This window comes from Mytilus edulis, unplaced genomic scaffold (assembly GCF_963676685.1).
Source record: "Mytilus edulis unplaced genomic scaffold, xbMytEdul2.2 SCAFFOLD_628, whole genome shotgun sequence".
In the NCBI taxonomy this organism is placed as follows: domain Eukaryota; kingdom Metazoa; phylum Mollusca; class Bivalvia; order Mytilida; family Mytilidae; genus Mytilus; species Mytilus edulis.
The window spans coordinates 1-18,881 of NW_027268855.1; the positions used below are offsets into that span (position 1 = coordinate 1).

The window sequence follows — 18,881 nt, forward strand, 5'->3', positions numbered from 1 at the left end:
TACCTTGGTGACAAAATGAGAATTTCATTGGTTTGGACAAGGGTGATGCAATACATGTCAATAGAGGAATAAAGCATAAGTCCAGATCTAATAGAGACAGAGACAATAAAAGAATGAAAACATTGAGAGAAAGAATAAACAATACAGAAGACGACGTTAATAAGACAGTTAACATTAATATTGATAATTCAGAAGTGGAAATGGAATCGGGTGATGATATGCTACACGATGAAACGATAGATCTCCCATCAGTAGCCCCAGCAGAAAAGGTAAACATTACACCTGTAGTGAAAGTTGTTCAGCCGGTTTGTGTATCGCTGGACAAAACAATCAATTTAAAGGACAATGAAATAACGGAAAGTATAGTGTGTCAAGGGTCGCGAACTCAACGGAATTTACACACGGATGTTAAGGATAAAGAAAATAGACAAATAGACAAAATAAAAACTATCGCTACGAAATTAATAATTACAGGGAAGAGTCCGTGTACAGATAGTCATTTTCAGAAAGTTGTGTACAGCCAACGATCAGAAGGAAGTTGTATTATAGGGAAATTAAAAAAGAGAGACACGGTAGTTATATGTACTATAGGGAAACGTGGTGAAGCGCGTCATGTAAATTTAGAGACTGATAAAACGGAATACGAAACCGCAATGTCTTACGTCTACAGATTTAGAGACATTAGAAAATCGGACGATGATGAATTAAAGTGTCATGTTCGTGGTATTCCAAGGATTGAAAGATACACAGAGATACATAAACTTTGTTTGTGGTGTTTTGATGAATAAACTGTTTTAGGGAGGGGGAAAATACATGTTGAATACTTGAAATAATTCTAAAATAATTTTTGTGATGTATCATAATTCTGGTCTGGAAACCAACCGTTTTTTGATTAAACAACCAATATTAATTAAAATAGATCATTTGAGTATTTAAACATTTCGCATTTTTTTTCTCTCCTTGTAATAGTTGAACTGTTGTTTTTATTATTTTATTTAAAACTAGTAAAAAGTAAAAAAAAAAAAAAAAAAAAAAAAAAAGGAATAGAAGATTAAAGTATAAGCAAGTTAATTTTCAGAGAGTCATTTAAGGGTGAAATAAAATAAGGAAATATATAGATTGTACATGTAAAATTAGAATATTTTCCATTTCAGAGAAAGGACAATAATAATCTACATTGTTTTCATTTATGTGTAATGCAAACTGTGATATGTATATATGAATTGTGAATATAATAAAGATAAAAAAAAAAAAGCATGGTTGCCTTCCAAGCAGTCGATCCGGGTTCGACTCCCGGCCGACGCACGTAATTTTTGTTAGGATTTGATGGAATCAAATATAGCATGTTCCTTACACTAGTTGACGAACTTTCGGAAATGTAGTGTTTCTTTATTTGCGAGAGAGGTAAACAATAGCTTGTTTTCATATCTTTTTGTCTAACTGAACTCCAATAGGTTAAGATACAATTTGCTATAAAACTTCAAATATATGAAGCTTTATATATTGGATGGGTGCGATATATGTCTAAGAGAATTTAAACAGGTGTATTTATGGCGTCGGTGGTGTAACGGTTAGCATGGTTGCCTTCCAAGCAGTCGATCCGGGTTCGACTCCCGGCCGACGCACGAATTTTTTATATTGTATGAAATTTATTGTCTACGTCATGTGAAAAAAAAAAAATACTCTGACCATTCCGATTCCTGTTGTCTCAGTGCTTCCACAACTTTTTAATAGAAGCACCCCAGTGATTTCAAATTTCGGACTACTCGGTATACCAACATTAATTTCAACTCTTTACCAATCAAAGTTGATACAACTGAACCGTTTGGACCAGTAGTGCTGAACAACTTTTGACACTAACTATAGTAATCTTGAAACAAAGTAAAACCGACAGCAAACTTTTTGAACGTTGATGCAATTTCAAATTGGCCATTCTTAAAGACAGCAAAAATAGATGTTTCCGCTGAGGATTGAACTCAGGACCTTCCGCGTGTTAAGCGGATGTGATAACCACTTCACCACGGAAACCATGGGGATCTAGGTGTGAATTTAAGCTTAAAACCATGACGGAAATCAAAGGCATGTAGCATTGCAGCTCAGGCATATCAACAGTTGACCTAATTGATGGATAACTAAATTTCTGCCGGCAGACAAACGCTATTTTATCATATGTCGTCTTTATTTTGTATTCGAAATCTCAAATTGATCCGACACGCAGTGTAAACTTTAATTTTTAGTTATTCCTTTCACATAGAAACCGTACTTAATTTGCAATCGATAGCTACAATTTGTCAATGAAAATAAAATATTCTAGAGATTGGAATACTTGTTCACTGTCTTGGCACAATGTGGTATGTGATATGAAATTATTTATAATCTATTTAATTTCACTTAGCAGTGTCAGGCTCGTTGGTCTAGTGGTATGATTCTCGCTTCGGGTGCGAGAGGTCCCGGTTCGACTCCCGGACGAGCCCTAATTTTTGGCATTGCAAAAGGATCCGCTCATTAAACATCAAATCGCGAAACTGGGGTACCAATGTTGTAAGGCCACAATTTGGAGAATCACGGCCGCACAAATATATAAGCAGCCTATTCAAAGCGTAATTTATCGTTACCCATCTGGTCTTCCCGTCCTCATCAATGTCAGCCTGCAAAATGGGCTATAGACATTACTCGTGATACAACTCAAAAGGGAGTCTCCAACTATGTACAGTATATGCATCCAACTAGTATATTTCCTACCATAGAGGTGTCATGGATACTAGAATATATTTATTAAATGGTCTTGATCATGTTAATCTTTTGGGCCTCGGTGGATTTTGCTTCGCTTCTTTCGTATTTAAAATTGGCGCAACGTACTTCAGCCGTATCTATCCTGCCTTAATTATGACACTTTGTCGTAACCGTGGTGATTTCGTCTCATTCTTCGTCCAGGGATTCCTGACTGCGGATCGATGTTCACATTCCGGTCGCCGGTAAGTCAGATTTGTGTCAAGTTCCTCCCAGACAGACTACACACATTGCATAATGGCCCACACGGTTCTAGAAAGGTTATCATTTGAAAGAAGTAATAAGACTGACACTAACACCATGTCGTGGTATACATTTTCGATGCTAAAAAGTGGTAAATTAATTTTTTTACTCTCTCTCTCTCTCTCTCTCTCTCTCTCTCTCTCTCTCTCTCTCTCTCTCTCTCTCTCTCTCTCTCTCTCTCTCTCTCTCTCTCTCTTTTTTTTTTTTTTATCCATCTGTTGCTGGATATTCTCCTATTCTTTTTGAGTTTCTAAATTTCATCCTTTCAATTCCGCAATCCAAAAGTATAGTATTTGCGTCATATACGTCATCGTTATCGTCCTCTTATTAACTGCGTTTTTTTTTCTTTAATCATGAATTTGATACATTTTCTTATAAGTTTATATTACGCCTCGGGCAATTATACTGTTCGTGTCGTCATCATGTAAACATATGTTCACCGGTCTTTGTTTCGTATACAGTGTATAACCTAAACATTCGCCGGGAAAGCAAATTCTCTTTTGTTTTTCAGTCTATCTTGTTCTGTTCAGCAGACTTTATCTCCAATTCTTCCTCACAGAAAACATTTTCTTCAAATAGTGGTTTAGAGAAAGTAACATATGTTCGAAGATTAATTACGCCCCTCAGTAATTGATTCGTATTTCCACTACAAATTAGCATAACCTCGCTACACCTAGTGTACGATATTGTTAAATTAATTGCACAATGATGAGACAAAGAATTAAACTTTCAGGACCTCTTTTTAAAAAGTTTCAACTTTGGATAATTTCTATACCGTATCAATTACGGAATAATTGGCATCAGCTATCATGTACTATGTAGCAGTGTAGAAGTAAATATTTTGTTAGCATGGGGAAATTTAAAAGAAATAGACATTGTAAGTTATATATCGATATCATTAAAGTTGTTGTTTTTTTTTTTTAATCTAGCCTGCATATATGCATTGCCACGTAATTCAATAAACTGGCTGTATACTTCTGTGCTATAAGAAAGAATTTCGTTCACATCAGTAACATGGCGTCGGTGGTGTAACGGTTAGCATGGTTGCCTTCCAAGCAGTCGATCCTGACACCTTACACTGACATAGACGTATATTTTGCTTGTCCTGTTTTGAAGTTATATTTTTCTATTGGATTTGGATATTACCAGCCGGAATAGTTAAAAATGCTTTCCTAACAGTTATGTAAGTTTTATTACTGACATTTTTGCAAAAATAATGCCTTAATTTGATGTTTGAGTGAACTTTACTTCTTCATGTGTAAATATTGAGGTACGAAGAAGGGATATTATAATGGAGAAATTACCAAAACCATTAGTTGCGCTTATTAACAGTATTGTAGACGAATATGAACATTTTACTTGGAATTCGAATTACTTAGGTGATAAAATGAGAATTTCGTTGATTTGGACCAGAGGTGAATATGTGAATACAAACAAAGGTGTAAAACATAAGTCGAAATCAAGTAAAGCCAGGGACACTAAACGGTTAAAAACGTGGCCAGATAAGAAAGAAAATTTACATAACGACGATGATATAGATACTAGTGATATAGATACTGATAGTTCAGAGGAAGATATGAGCGAATCAAGTGATGAAAATCAACAAATCGACAAGGTAGATATCCCGCTGGTAGCCCCCGAAAAAGTAAACATTAGACCAGTTACGAAAATTACTCAACCGATACGAGTGTCTATTAATAAGTCAATCAATAAAAACAATCATGAATCGCCACCAGAAAAAAGAGTGTGTCGTAGTTCAATATGTGGAACGAGTGTGGAAGTTCAAAAACAAAGTGTACACACAAATATAAAGGAATGTGAACATGTAGAAATAGATGACGAAATAAAAACAGTCGCATCCAAATCGATAATAACCGGGAACAGTCCGTGTAATGACAGCCACTATCAGAAAATAGTGTTTAATAGACGACCAGAAGGTGATCTCGTATTAGGAAAAATTAAAAAGAGAGATACAATAGTTATTTGTAATACAACAAAGAAGAAAATAATTCATGTGAATCTTGATACGAACAAATCAGGTTATGAAGACACAATGTATTATATTAATAGATATAAAGATTTGAGAAAAACGGACGATGAAGAAATTAGTAGTTATGTTTTTCATGTTCCGAAATTAGAAAGATACGCGGAAGTTCACAAACTTTGTCCGTGGTGTTTTGTGGAATGAACATTATTTGGGAAAACAAGATCCGTTTCATGCGTGAATTAACTCTTTAATTATATTGTTTATTATGTATCAAAACTTAGGTTTGGAAACCAACCTATTTTTGTTAGGACTAAAAAATATTAGTAAAATATAACATTTGCGTATGCTAACATTTTGTGTATTTTTTCTTGTAATAGTTCAAAGGCTATTTTATTGTTTTATATATAAAAATGAAAATATAAAAAAAAGAAAGTATATTTATACAATTAGTTTATCATAGGATAGATTGATTAAAAAAGTGACATTGATATAATCAGTTTAGTATATGACAATTTGATGACTTAGAGTAAATGAGCGATTTGTTGACTTGAGTAAATGAGCGAGTTGTTGACCTAGAGTAAATGAGCGATTTGTTGTTGTTGTTTTTTCTTTTCAGGGAAAAATGACAATAATTTACATAAATGTTTGATATATGTGTAATTGTAATCTGTGATATGTAATATATAGAAGTGAGATTATAATAAAGATAAAAAAAAAAAAGCATGGTTGCCTTCCAAGCAGTCGATCCGGGTTCGACTCCCGGCCGACGCACGTAATTTTTGTTAGGATTTGATGGAATCAAATATAGCATGTTCCTTACACTAGTTGACGAACTTTCGGAAATGTAGTGTTTCTTTATTTGCGAGAGAGGTAAACAATAGCTTAATTTGCAATCGATAGCTACAATTTGTCAATGAAAATAAAATATTCTAGAGATTGGAATACTTGTTCACTGTCTTGGCACAATGTGGTATGTGATATGAAATTATTTATAATCTATTTAATTTCACTTAGCAGTGTCAGGCTCGTTGGTCTAGTGGTATGATTCTCGCTTCGGGTGCGAGAGGTCCCGGGTTCGACTCCCGGACGAGCCCTAATTTTTGGCATTGCAAAAGGATCCGCTCATTAAACATCAAATCGCGAAACTGGGGTACCAATGTTGTAAGGCCACAATTTGGAGAATCACGGCCGCACAAATATATAAGCAGCCTATTCAAAGCGTAATTTATCGTTACCCATCTGGTCTTCCCGTCCTCATCAATGTCAGCCTGCAAAATGGGCTATAGACATTACTCGTGATACAACTCAAAAGGGAGTCTCCAACTATGTACAGTATATGCATCCAACTAGTATATTTCCTACCATAGAGGTGTCATGGATACTAGAATATATTTATTAAATGGTCTTGATCATGTTAATCTTTTGGGCCTCGGTGGATTTTGCTTCGCTTCTTTCGTATTTAAAATTGGCGCAACGTACTTCAGCCGTATCTATCCTGCCTTAATTATGACACTTTGTCGTAACCGTGGTGATTTCGTCTCATTCTTCGTCCAGGGATTCCTGACTGCGGATCGATGTTCACATTCCGGTCGCCGGTAAGTCAGATTTGTGTCAAGTTCCTCCCAGACAGACTACACACATTGCATAATGGCCCACACGGTTCTAGAAAGGTTATCATTTGAAAGAAGTAATAAGACTGACACTAACACCATGTCGTGGTATACATTTTCGATGCTAAAAAGTGGTAAATTAATTTTTTTTACTCTCTCTCTCTCTCTCTCTCTCTCTCTCTCTCTCTCTCTCTCTCTCTCTCTCTCTCTCTCTCTCTCTTTTTTTTTTATCCATCTGTTGCTGGATATTCTCCTATTCTTTTTGAGTTTCTAAATTTCATCCTTTCAATTCCGCTATCCAAAAGTATAGTATTTGCGTCATATACGTCATCGTTATCGTCCTCTTATTAACTGCGTTTTTTTTTTCTTTAATCATGAATTTGATACATTTTCTTATAAGTTTATATTACGCCTCGGGCAATTATACTGTTCGTGTCGTCATCATGTAAACATATGTTCACCGGTCTTTGTTTCGTATACAGTGTATAACCTAAACATTCGCCGGGAAAGCAAATTCTCTTTTGTTTTTCAGTCTATCTTGTTCTGTTCAGCAGACTTTATCTCCAATTCTTCCTCACAGAAAACATTTTCTTCAAATAGTGGTTTAGAGAAAGTAACATATGTTCGAAGATTAATTACGCCCCTCAGTAATTGATTCGTATTTCCACTACAAATTAGCATAACCTCGCTACACCTAGTGTACGATATTGTTAAATTAATTGCACAATGATGAGACAAAGAATTAAACTTTCAGGACCTCTTTTTAAAAAGTTTCAACTTTGGATAATTTCTATACCGTATCAATTACGGAATAATTGGCATCAGCTATCATGTACTATGTAGCAGTGTAGAAGTAAATATTTTGTTAGCATGGGGAAATTTAAAAGAAATAGACATTGTAAGTTATATATCGATATCATTAAAGTTGTTATTTTTTTTTTTTTAATCTAGCCTGCATATATGCATTGCCACGTAATTCAATAAACTGGCTGTATACTTCTGTGCTATAAGAAAGAATTTCGTTCACATAAGTAACATGGCGTCGGTGGTGTAACGGTTAGCATGGTTGCCTTCCAAGCAGTCGATCCGGGTTCGACTCCCGGCCGACGCACGTAATTTTTGTTAGGATTTGATGGAATCAAATATAGCATGTTCCTTACACTAGTTGACGAACTTTCGGAAATGTAGTGTTTCTTTATTTGCGAGAGAGGTAAACAATAGCTTGTTTTCATATCTTTTTGTCTAACTGAACTCCAATAGGTTAAGATACAATTTGCTATAAAACTTCAAATATATGAAGCTTTATATATTGGATGGGTGCGATATATGTCTAAGAGAATTTAAACAGGTGTATTTATGGCGTCGGTGGTGTAACGGTTAGCATGGTTGCCTTCCAAGCAGTCGATCCGGGTTCGACTCCCGGCCGACGCACGAATTTTTTATATTGTATGAAATTTATTGTCTACGTCATGTGAAAAAAAAAATACTCTGACCATTCCGATTCCTGTTGTCTCAGTGCTTCCACAACTTTTTAATAGAAGCACCCCAGTGATTTCAAATTTCGGACTACTCGGTATACCAACATTAATTTCAACTCTTTACCAATCAAAGTTGATACAACTGAACCGTTTGGACCAGTAGTGCTGAACAACTTTTGACACTAACTATAGTAATCTTGAAACAAAGTAAAACCGACAGCAAACTTTTTGAACGTTGATGCAATTTCAAATTGGCCATTCTTAAAGACAGCAAAAATAGATGTTTCCGCTGAGGATTGAACTCAGGACCTTCCGCGTGTTAAGCGGATGTGATAACCACTACACCACGGAAACCATGGGGATCTAGGTGTGAATTTAAGCTTAAAACCATGACGGAAATCAAAGGCATGTAGCATTGCAGCTCAGGCATATCAACAGTTGACCTAATTGATGGATAACTAAATTTCTGCCGGCAGACAAACGCTATTTTATCATATGTCGTCTTTATTTTGTATTCGAAATCTCAAATTGATCCGACACGCAGTGTAAACTTTAATTTTTAGTTATTCCTTTCACATAGAAACCGTACTTAATTTGCAATCGATAGCTACAATTTGTCAATGAAAATAAAATATTCTAGAGATTGGAATACTTGTTCACTGTCTTGGCACAATGTGGTATGTGATATGAAATTATTTATAATCTATTTAATTTCACTTAGCAGTGTCAGGCTCGTTGGTCTAGTGGTATGATTCTCGCTTCGGGTGCGAGAGGTCCCGGGTTCGACTCCCGGACGAGCCCTAATTTTTGGCATTGCAAAAGGATCCGCTCATTAAACATCAAATCGCGAAACTGGGGTACCAATGTTGTAAGGCCACAATTTGGAGAATCACGGCCGCACAAATATATAAGCAGCCTATTCAAAGCGTAATTTATCGTTACCCATCTGGTCTTCCCGTCCTCATCAATGACAGCCTGCAAAATGGGCTATAGACATTACTCGTGATACAACTCAAAAGGGAGTCTCCAACTATGTACAGTATATGCATCCAACTAGTATATTTCCTACCATAGAGGTGTCATGGATACTAGAATATATTTATTAAATGGTCTTGATCATGTTAATCTTTTGGGCCTCGGTGGATTTTGCTTCGCTTCTTTCGTATTTAAAATTGGCGCAACGTACTTCAGCCGTATCTATCCTGCCTTAATTATGACACTTTGTCGTAACCGTGGTGATTTCGTCTCATTCTTCGTCCAGGGATTCCTGACTGCGGATCGATGTTCACATTCCGGTCGCCGGTAAGTCAGATTTGTGTCAAGTTCCTCCCAGACAGACTACACACATTGCATAATGGCCCACACGGTTCTAGAAAGGTTATCATTTGAAAGAAGTAATAAGACTGACACTAACACCATGTCGTGGTATACATTTTCGATGCTAAAAAGTGGTAAATTAATTTTTTTACTCTCTCTCTCTCTCTCTCTCTCTCTCTCTCTCTCTCTCTCTCTCTCTCTCTCTCTCTCTCTCTCTCTCTTTTTTTTTATCCATCTGTTGCTGGATATTCTCCTATTCTTTTTGAGTTTCTAAATTTCATCCTTTCAATTCCGCTATCCAAAAGTATAGTATTTGCGTCATATACGTCATCGTTATCGTCCTCTTATTAACTGCGTTTTTTTTTCTTTAATCATGAATTTGATACATTTTCTTATAAGTTTATATTACGCCTCGGGCAATTATACTGTTCGTGTCGTCATCATGTAAACATATGTTCACCGGTCTTTGTTTCGTATACAGTGTATAACCTAAACATTCGCCGGGAAAGCAAATTCTCTTTTGTTTTTCAGTCTATCTTGTTCTGTTCAGCAGACTTTATCTCCAATTCTTCCTCACAGAAAACATTTTCTTCAAATAGTGGTTTAGAGAAAGTAACATATGTTCGAAGATTAATTACGCCCCTCAGTAATTGATTCGTATTTCCACTACAAATTAGCATAACCTCGCTACACCTAGTGTACGATATTGTTAAATTAATTGCACAATGATGAGACAAAGAATTAAACTTTCAGGACCTCTTTTTAAAAAGTTTCAACTTTGGATAATTTCTATACCGTATCAATTACGGAATAATTGGCATCAGCTATCATGTACTATGTAGCAGTGTAGAAGTAAATATTTTGTTAGCATGGGGAAATTTAAAAGAAATAGACATTGTAAGTTATATATCGATATCATTAAAGTTGTTATTTTTTTTTTTAATCTAGCCTGCATATATGCATTGCCACGTAATTCAATAAACTGGCTGTATACTTCTGTGCTATAAGAAAGAATTTCGTTCACATCAGTAACATGGCGTCGGTGGTGTAACGGTTAGCATGGTTGCCTTCCAAGCAGTCGATCCGGGTTCGACTCCCGGCCGACGCACGTAATTTTTGTTAGGATTTGATGGAATCAAATATAGCATGTTCCTTACACTAGTTGACGAACTTTCGGAAATGTAGTGTTTCTTTATTTGCGAGAGAGGTAAACAATAGCTTGTTTTCATATCTTTTTGTCTAACTGAACTCCAATAGGTTAAGATACAATTTGCTATAAAACTTCAAATATATGAAGCTTTATATATTGGATGGGTGCGATATATGTCTAAGAGAATTTAAACAGGTGTATTTATGGCGTCGGTGGTGTAACGGTTAGCATGGTTGCCTTCCAAGCAGTCGATCCGGGTTCGACTCCCGGCCGACGCACGAATTTTTTATATTGTATGAAATTTATTGTCTACGTCATGTGAAAAAAAAAATACTCTGACCATTCCGATTCCTGTTGTCTCAGTGCTTCCACAACTTTTTAATAGAAGCACCCCAGTGATTTCAAATTTCGGACTACTCGGTATACCAACATTAATTTCAACTCTTTACCAATCAAAGTTGATACAACTGAACCGTTTGGACCAGTAGTGCTGAACAACTTTTGACACTAACTATAGTAATCTTGAAACAAAGTAAAACCGACAGCAAACTTTTTGAACGTTGATGCAATTTCAAATTGGCCATTCTTAAAGACAGCAAAAATAGATATTTCCGCTGAGGATTGAACTCAGGACCTTCCGCGTGTTAAGCGGATGTGATAACCACTACACCACGGAAACCATGGGGATCTAGGTGTGAATTTAAGCTTAAAACCATGACGGAAATCAAAGGCATGTAGCATTGCAGCTCAGGCATATCAACAGTTGACCTAATTGATGGATAACTAAATTTCTGCCGGCAGACAAACGCTATTTTATCATATGTCGTCTTTATTTTGTATTCGAAATCTCAAATTGATCCGACACGCAGTGTAAACTTTAATTTTTAGTTATTCCTTTCACATAGAAACCGTACTTAATTTGCAATCGATAGCTACAATTTGTCAATAAAAATAAAATATTCTAGAGATTGGAATACTTGTTCACTGTCTTGGCACAATGTGGTATGTGATATGAAATTATTTATAATCTATTTAATTTCACTTAGCAGTGTCAGGCTCGTTGGTCTAGTGGTATGATTCTCGCTTCGGGTGCGAGAGGTCCCGGGTTCGACTCCCGGACGAGCCCTAATTTTTGGCATTGCAAAAGGATCCGCTCATTAAACATCAAATCGCGAAACTGGGGTACCAATGTTGTAAGGCCACAATTTGGAGAATCACGGCCGCACAAATATATAAGCAGCCTATTCAAAGCGTAATTTATCGTTACCCATCTGGTCTTCCCGTCCTCATCAATGTCAGCCTGCAAAATGGGCTATAGACATTACTCGTGATACAACTCAAAAGGGAGTCTCCAACTATGTACAGTATATGCATCCAACTAGTATATTTCCTACCATAGAGGTGTCATGGATACTAGAATATATTTATTAAATGGTCTTGATCATGTTAATCTTTTGGGCCTCGGTGGATTTTGCTTCGCTTCTTTCGTATTTAAAATTGGCGCAACGTACTTCAGCCGTATCTATCCTGCCTTAATTATGACACTTTGTCGTAACCGTGGTGATTTCGTCTCATTCTTCGTCCAGGGATTCCTGACTGCGGATCGATGTTCACATTCCGGTCGCCGGTAAGTCAGATTTGTGTCAAGTTCCTCCCAGACAGACTACACACATTGCATAATGGCCCACACGGTTCTAGAAAGGTTATCATTTGAAAGAAGTAATAAGACTGACACTAACACCATGTCGTGGTATACATTTTCGATGCTAAAAAGTGGTAAATTAATTTTTTTACTCTCTCTCTCTCTCTCTCTCTCTCTCTCTCTCTCTCTCTCTCTCTCTCTCTCTCTCTCTCTCTCTCTCTCTCTCTCTTTTTTTTTTATCCATCTGTTGCTGGATATTCTCCTATTCTTTTTGAGTTTCTAAATTTCATCCTTTCAATTCCGCTATCCAAAAGTATAGTTTTTGCGTCATATACGTCATCGTTATCGTCCTCTTATTAACTGCGTTTTTTTTTTTCTTTAATCATGAATTTGATACATTTTCTTATAAGTTTATATTACGCCTCGGGCAATTATACTGTTCGTGTCGTCATCATGTAAACATATGTTCACCGGTCTTTGTTTCGTATACAGTGTATAACCTAAACATTCGCCGGGAAAGCAAATTCTCTTTTGTTTTTCAGTCTATCTTGTTCTGTTCAGCAGACTTTATCTCCAATTCTTCCTCACAGAAAACATTTTCTTCAAATAGTGGTTTAGAGAAAGTAACATATGTTCGAAGATTAATTACGCCCCTCAGTAATTGATTCGTATTTCCACTACAAATTAGCATAACCTCGCTACACCTAGTGTACGATATTGTTAAATTAATTGCACAATGATGAGACAAAGAATTAAACTTTCAGGACCTCTTTTTAAAAAGTTTCAACTTTGGATAATTTCTATACCGTATCAATTACGGAATAATTGGCATCAGCTATCATGTACTATGTAGCAGTGTAGAAGTAAATATTTTGTTAGCATGGGGAAATTTAAAAGAAATAGACATTGTAAGTTATATATCGATATCATTAAAGTTGTTATTTTTTTTTTTTAATCTAGCCTGCATATATGCATTGCCACGTAATTCAATAAACTGGCTGTATACTTCTGTGCTATAAGAAAGAATTTCGTTCACATCAGTAACATGGCGTCGGTGGTGTAACGGTTAGCATGGTTGCCTTCCAAGCAGTCGATCCGGGTTCGACTCCCGGCCGACGCACGTAATTTTTGTTAGGATTTGATGGAATCAAATATAGCATGTTCCTTACACTAGTTGACGAACTTTCGGAAATGTAGTGTTTCTTTATTTGCGAGAGAGGTAAACAATAGCTTGTTTTCATATCTTTTTGTCTAACTGAACTCCAATAGGTTAAGATACAATTTGCTATAAAACTTCAAATATATGAAGCTTTATATATTGGATGGGTGCGATATATGTCTAAGAGAATTTAAACAGGTGTATTTATGGCGTCGGTGGTGTAACGGTTAGCATGGTTGCCTTCCAAGCAGTCGATCCGGGTTCGACTCCCGGCCGACGCACGAATTTTTTATATTGTATGAAATTTATTGTCTACGTCATGTGAAAAAAAAAAATACTCTGACCATTCCGATTCCTGTTGTCTCAGTGCTTCCACAACTTTTTAATAGAAGCACCCCAGTGATTTCAAATTTCGGACTACTCGGTATACCAACATTAATTTCAACTCTTTACCAATCAAAGTTGATACAACTGAACCGTTTGGACCAGTAGTGCTGAACAACTTTTGACACTAACTATAGTAATCTTGAAACAAAGTAAAACCGACAGCAAACTTTTTGAACGTTGATGCAATTTTCCGCTGAGGATTGAACTCAGGACCTTCCGCGTGTTAAGCGGATGTGATAACCACTATACCACGGAAACCATGGGGATCTAGGTGTGAATTTAAGCTTAAAACCATGACGGAAATCAAAGGCATGTAGCATTGCAGCTCAGGCATATCAACAGTTGACCTAATTGATGGATAACTAAATTTCTGCCGGCAGACAAACGCTATTTTATCATGTGTCGTCTTTATTTTGTATTCGAAATCTCAAATTGATCCGACACGCAGTGTAAACTTTAATTTTTAGTTATTCCTTTCACATAGAAACCGTACTTAATTTGCAATCGATAGCTACAATTTGTCAATGAAAATAAAATATTCTAGAGATTGGAATACTTGTTCACTGTCTTGGCACAATGTGGTATGTGATATGAAATTATTTATAATCTATTTAATTTCACTTAGCAGTGTCAGGCTCGTTGGTCTAGTGGTATGATTCTCGCTTCGGGTGCGAGAGGTCCCGGGTTCGACTCCCGGACGAGCCCTAATTTTTGGCATTGCAAAAGGATCCGCTCATTAAACATCAAATCGCGAAACTGGGGTACCAATGTTGTAAGGCCACAATTTGGAGAATCACGGCCGCACAAATATATAAGCAGCCTATTCAAAGCGTAATTTATCGTTACCCATCTGGTCTTCCCGTCCTCATCAATGTCAGCCTGCAAAATGGGCTATAGACATTACTCGTGATACAACTCAAAAGGGAGTCTCCAACTATGTACAGTATATGCATCCAACTAGTATATTTCCTACCATAGAGGTGTCATGGATACTAGAATATATTTATTAAATGGTCTTGATCATGTTAATCTTTTGGGCCTCGGTGGATTTTGCTTCGCTTCTTTCGTATTTAAAATTGGCGCAACGTACTTCAGCCGTATCTATCCTGCCTTAATTATGACACTTTGTCGTAACCGTGGTGATTTCGTCTCATTCTTCGTCCAGGGATTCCTGACTGCGGATCGATGTTCACATTCCGGTCGCCGGTAAGTCAGATTTGTGTCAAGTTCCTCCCAGACAGACTACACACATTGCATAATGGCCCACACGGTTCTAGAAAGGTTATCATTTGAAAGAAGTAATAAGACTGACACTAACACCATGTCGTGGTATACATTTTCGATGCTAAAAAGTGGTAAATTAATTTTTTTACTCTCTCTCTCTCTCTCTCTCTCTCTCTCTCTCTCTCTCTCTCTCTCTCTCTCTTTTTTTTTATCCATCTGTTGCTGGATATTCTCCTATTTTTTTTTTAGACTTCCGGTTGACCTATGAAAGAGTAAACAGGTGTTTATATCGAGAGAGTCAATCTAATTCAAAAACTGTGTTTTTCCAAGTCATCGTATATGTGAATTTGTATATTTTGTGTCAGAATGTGATAATATACCTTAATATCGTTTGATTTTTTCAACTTTTTTGTTGAAAAAGACTTTGTTTTGTCACCCGGGATGGGTGACAAAACGTACCCTTTGGATGACAATTATTCAAAGGAACAAACTGTTCGTGTGAATGTTGGCAGTACTAAAGTGATTACCCCAGAATTAGTGATAGATGAAATTGAAAAGAAATGTGGTGTAGGATCGGTGTTAGCGTGTGTTCCAAAGAATGATAACAATTATGAAGTAGTAATGCGGGAAAGGAGAAATGTAGGAGAAATATCAGGAGACGGTTTATTTATACAAGGTAAATCCATTAGTGTAAATGAACTAGTATCAGTATTTAGAATTGTGTCAATTTTCAATATGAGCATGTACGTAACAGATGAAGAAATAATTGATAGATTTGATAGAATGGGTGTTGAAATAGTAACTGACATTAGGAAAAGAAAAATGAGCAGTAGATCGAATGTATATGATGGTACTAGGGTTTTTAAAGTAAAATTACCACCTACACTTGCCTCAATACCGTATTCTATGAAATTTACAGTTAGCGGGAAGGAAACAGCATATTATAGGGTTATTCATAATGACCAGGTCAAAGTTTGTTCGGGTTGTTATAGTGCTGAACATTTATACAAAGATTGTCCAGAATTTAAATGTTTTAAATGTGGTCAACAAGGACATATTAGTAAAAACTGTTCAGAGAATAAGTGTAAGAGTTGCCGAAGGCCATACAGTGATTGCGATTGTTTAACGAGAAAGCGTTATTTCGGAGAAGGATTTGGTCATATACCCGAAGGAAAAAGAAAAACACCTTGGGGCAGAGTTTCGGACCACAAAAGAAAATATCAAGAAATTATCACCAGTAGTGAAGAAAACAATACAGAATTAAAAGAAAGTGAAAATGACTTGATTAGTGGGAATACGTTAGATGTTGGTCCCTCAGTCATAAGTTCGGAACAGGGAACCAGTGATGATGTGAAAAAGTCAAAGGTGGTAAAAGTTGTTGCCGATGTACACACAAGTGATATCATGTGTGATGATATAGAAGCTAATGGTGAGGATTGGAATGGAGATGACGTTAACAGAAATGGTAATGGTAATGGAGATGGAGCAATTGGTGATGGTATTGGTAATGGTGATGAAGATGATGATGATGAATATACAGACGCTGATGAAGCCATGGCAGATGATGTAACAGAGACCGTTGATAACGCGTCCGAAAATGGTGAAAAGACAAAGATCGCGACTGACAATAGTGAACAGACAAAGATCGCGACCGACAATGGTGTAAAGACAAAGATCGCGACCGAGATGACGAATAAAGACAGTGAGCAGATTTCAGAAGGACATATTGTAACTGTTAATAGCAATATTAGTAAATGTAATGTATTGTTAAGTACAAATGAAATTATGAATGAAAATGTTTCATGTGAAACAAATGTTAATGATGAGAAAATTAGTAACATCCCCTCTCTGGATCAAAAATGCAGCCAGGGAGGAGATGATGGTGTATTTGGTGAATTAGATGAAATAAGTATGGACACTGACCCATTGACTGATGAAGAAAGTGAGTGGGCTAGTGTAGAAGACAAATGCAAAAATATATTTAAAAAAAATGCAAGACGAAAGTCATTGAAAGTTAAGGTTAATGTAAGAGCTGCTATGTTGGCACATCAAAAAAAAAATAGAAACAAATAAAAATGGATTGTAAATATTATATAATATTCAATATATTTTTTATAGTAATGGCTATGTTTAATGTTATAAGTCTTAATTGTAACGGACTTTGTGATAGCAATAAGAGGAATTGTATTTTTTCATTGTGTAATGAAAGATTTTATGATATAATATGTTTACAAGAAACATTTTGGAATGATTTGTTTGTAGAAAGAATTAAAAGAGATAAAACTATTTGGGATGGAGATATTTTTTATAGTAATAGTGGTAATAACCGTCAAGGTGTTGCTATTCTTGTTAGTAAGAAATTAAAAAACATTTTTTTAGAAGTGGAAAATGATAATGGAAGATTTATTCATATAAAAGGGACAATTAATGATAAATTAATTGACATTTATAATATATATGCACCAAATAATGTAAATGAAAGATATGAGTTTTTCTTAAAGTGTAAACAAAAAATTAGTAAAGGAAAGTATGTATTAGTTGCTGGAGATTTTAATACTACATTATCAAGTTTGGATAAGAGTGGTAAAACCATGCATTGTAATGATAAGGCTGTAAAAGCCTTATGTAATTTTATGCAAGAAAAAGAATTATATGATATTTGGAGAAATAGAAATGTTAATACAAAAGTTTTTTCTAGAAAACAGGTTGTACAAGGGTTTTTAACCCAAAGCAGAATAGACTATTTTCTAGTGTCATTAGATTTAAAATCATGTATTAAGAATATTCATTATAAGGATACTAGTTTTAGTGATCATAGTATCGTCAGCATGAAGATAGATTTTTGTAATGTAGAAAGAGGTCCAGGTGTGTGGGTTTTTAATAATTCATTTTTACAAGATGAGTTATTTATTGATAAAATGAAGAGATTATTTGCAAATGAAATTGGGTCAGATTTTTATGTGTCAAATCCCTTAATTTGGTGGGATAATTTAAAATTTACAATTAAAAGATTAAGCCAAATTTATGGCAAAGAAAAGCAAAAAGATTTAAACAGGGAATATTATAAATTGCAGAATAAAATTCAAGAATTATCAGTAAAATCTGCAAATGGTATTCAGATAAACAGTGAACAATTTTTAGAATTGCAAACGCAATTAGAAGATATTGAAACATACAAATGTCAAGGTGCAATTTTAAGATCAAAGTCACAGTGGGCTTTAGAAAGTGATAGAAATACTGCATATTTTTTGAAATTAGAAAAGTATCGACAGAATAAGAATGTGATAAGTGAAATAAAAGATTGTGATGGGAAAATTGTTACAGAAACAAATGATTTACTTGATGTTATACATGATTATTATAAACATTTGTTTTCTTGTGTTAGTATTGATATGCATTCAGTTGATGAATTATTGAATAATGTTAATGTAAAAATTGATGATGAAGATGTAGAAATGTGTGATGATGAAATTAGTATTGAGGAAATTGAAAAATCCTTAAAAGGTATGAAAAAAGGGAAAACACCTGGACCAGATGGTATAACTGCAGAATTTTATTTGTATTTTTTCAATGAATTAAAGCATGTATTACTCTATATTTATCAAAGTATTGAGGAAAATGAAGAATTATCTAGATCTATGAGATATGGGAATATAAATATAATTTTTAAAAACAAAGGTGATCAATCAGATTTGAAAAACTTTAGGCCAATTAGCTTGTTGAATGTTGACTACAAAATACTTGCCAGAGTAATGGCAAATAGATTTAAGTATGTACTACCAAAAGTTATTTCACCAAATCAAAGCTGTTGTATTCTAGGAAAAGATATATCTGATACAGTTGTTAGTGTTAGGGATTTTATGGATTTAGTAGAAATGGATGATATAGAATGTT

General features: G+C 35.3%; 16 non-coding genes across 16 annotated transcripts; 12 read left to right on the plus strand and 4 right to left on the minus strand.

Moving 5' to 3' along the window:
• The first annotated feature begins 1,553 nt into the window (after nucleotides 1-1,553).
• On the plus strand, nucleotides 1,554-1,625 carry Trnag-ucc (transfer RNA glycine (anticodon UCC)). The gene has a single exon. It is a non-coding gene; the product is annotated as a tRNA-Gly (tRNA).
• A 330-nt stretch (nucleotides 1,626-1,955) lies between these two features.
• Trnav-aac (transfer RNA valine (anticodon AAC)) lies at nucleotides 1,956-2,028 on the minus strand. The gene has a single exon. It is a non-coding gene; the product is annotated as a tRNA-Val (tRNA).
• A 375-nt stretch (nucleotides 2,029-2,403) lies between these two features.
• On the plus strand, nucleotides 2,404-2,474 carry Trnap-cgg (transfer RNA proline (anticodon CGG)). The gene has a single exon. It is a non-coding gene; the product is annotated as a tRNA-Pro (tRNA).
• Nucleotides 2,475-6,042: 3,568 nt separating this feature from the next.
• Nucleotides 6,043-6,114, plus strand: Trnap-cgg (transfer RNA proline (anticodon CGG)). The gene has a single exon. It is a non-coding gene; the product is annotated as a tRNA-Pro (tRNA).
• Nucleotides 6,115-7,669: 1,555 nt separating this feature from the next.
• Nucleotides 7,670-7,741, plus strand: Trnag-ucc (transfer RNA glycine (anticodon UCC)). The gene has a single exon. It is a non-coding gene; the product is annotated as a tRNA-Gly (tRNA).
• Nucleotides 7,742-7,989: 248 nt separating this feature from the next.
• Nucleotides 7,990-8,061, plus strand: Trnag-ucc (transfer RNA glycine (anticodon UCC)). The gene has a single exon. It is a non-coding gene; the product is annotated as a tRNA-Gly (tRNA).
• A 328-nt stretch (nucleotides 8,062-8,389) lies between these two features.
• On the minus strand, nucleotides 8,390-8,462 carry Trnav-aac (transfer RNA valine (anticodon AAC)). Its single transcript has one exon. It is a non-coding gene; the product is annotated as a tRNA-Val (tRNA).
• Nucleotides 8,463-8,837: 375 nt separating this feature from the next.
• On the plus strand, nucleotides 8,838-8,909 carry Trnap-cgg (transfer RNA proline (anticodon CGG)). The gene has a single exon. It is a non-coding gene; the product is annotated as a tRNA-Pro (tRNA).
• Nucleotides 8,910-10,461: 1,552 nt separating this feature from the next.
• Trnag-ucc (transfer RNA glycine (anticodon UCC)) lies at nucleotides 10,462-10,533 on the plus strand. Its single transcript has one exon. It is a non-coding gene; the product is annotated as a tRNA-Gly (tRNA).
• A 248-nt stretch (nucleotides 10,534-10,781) lies between these two features.
• Trnag-ucc (transfer RNA glycine (anticodon UCC)) lies at nucleotides 10,782-10,853 on the plus strand. Its single transcript has one exon. It is a non-coding gene; the product is annotated as a tRNA-Gly (tRNA).
• A 328-nt stretch (nucleotides 10,854-11,181) lies between these two features.
• Trnav-aac (transfer RNA valine (anticodon AAC)) lies at nucleotides 11,182-11,254 on the minus strand. Its single transcript has one exon. It is a non-coding gene; the product is annotated as a tRNA-Val (tRNA).
• A 375-nt stretch (nucleotides 11,255-11,629) lies between these two features.
• On the plus strand, nucleotides 11,630-11,701 carry Trnap-cgg (transfer RNA proline (anticodon CGG)). Its single transcript has one exon. It is a non-coding gene; the product is annotated as a tRNA-Pro (tRNA).
• A 1,564-nt stretch (nucleotides 11,702-13,265) lies between these two features.
• On the plus strand, nucleotides 13,266-13,337 carry Trnag-ucc (transfer RNA glycine (anticodon UCC)). Its single transcript has one exon. It is a non-coding gene; the product is annotated as a tRNA-Gly (tRNA).
• Nucleotides 13,338-13,585: 248 nt separating this feature from the next.
• Trnag-ucc (transfer RNA glycine (anticodon UCC)) lies at nucleotides 13,586-13,657 on the plus strand. The gene has a single exon. It is a non-coding gene; the product is annotated as a tRNA-Gly (tRNA).
• Nucleotides 13,658-13,944: 287 nt separating this feature from the next.
• Trnav-aac (transfer RNA valine (anticodon AAC)) lies at nucleotides 13,945-14,021 on the minus strand. Its single transcript has one exon. It is a non-coding gene; the product is annotated as a tRNA-Val (tRNA).
• Nucleotides 14,022-14,396: 375 nt separating this feature from the next.
• Trnap-cgg (transfer RNA proline (anticodon CGG)) lies at nucleotides 14,397-14,468 on the plus strand. The gene has a single exon. It is a non-coding gene; the product is annotated as a tRNA-Pro (tRNA).
• Nucleotides 14,469-18,881: the final 4,413 nt, after the last annotated feature.